Here is a 205-nt window from a genome sequence, read left to right on the forward strand (position 1 = left end):
CGGGGGGCTGCGCGCTGACCAAGCGCTTTGCGGCTCAGGGAAAGCCGCGAACGCGCTCGACGCGCATTGGAAAACGCGCGCGGGAATATCCGAAAACTGGAGAAAAGCGGCGGTCACGAGCCGTAGAGCCGGCCAGGAAAACAAAATCCCGCTGAATTTTCTAACCGGAGTATTTCCACGGGTTCTCATTTCAGCGACTACAATT

The sequence above is a fragment of the Egretta garzetta genome, unplaced genomic scaffold (genome assembly GCF_000687185.1).
Source record: "Egretta garzetta isolate BGI_Z169 unplaced genomic scaffold, ASM68718v1 scaffold79, whole genome shotgun sequence".
NCBI classification, from domain to species: Eukaryota; Metazoa; Chordata; class Aves; order Pelecaniformes; family Ardeidae; genus Egretta; species Egretta garzetta.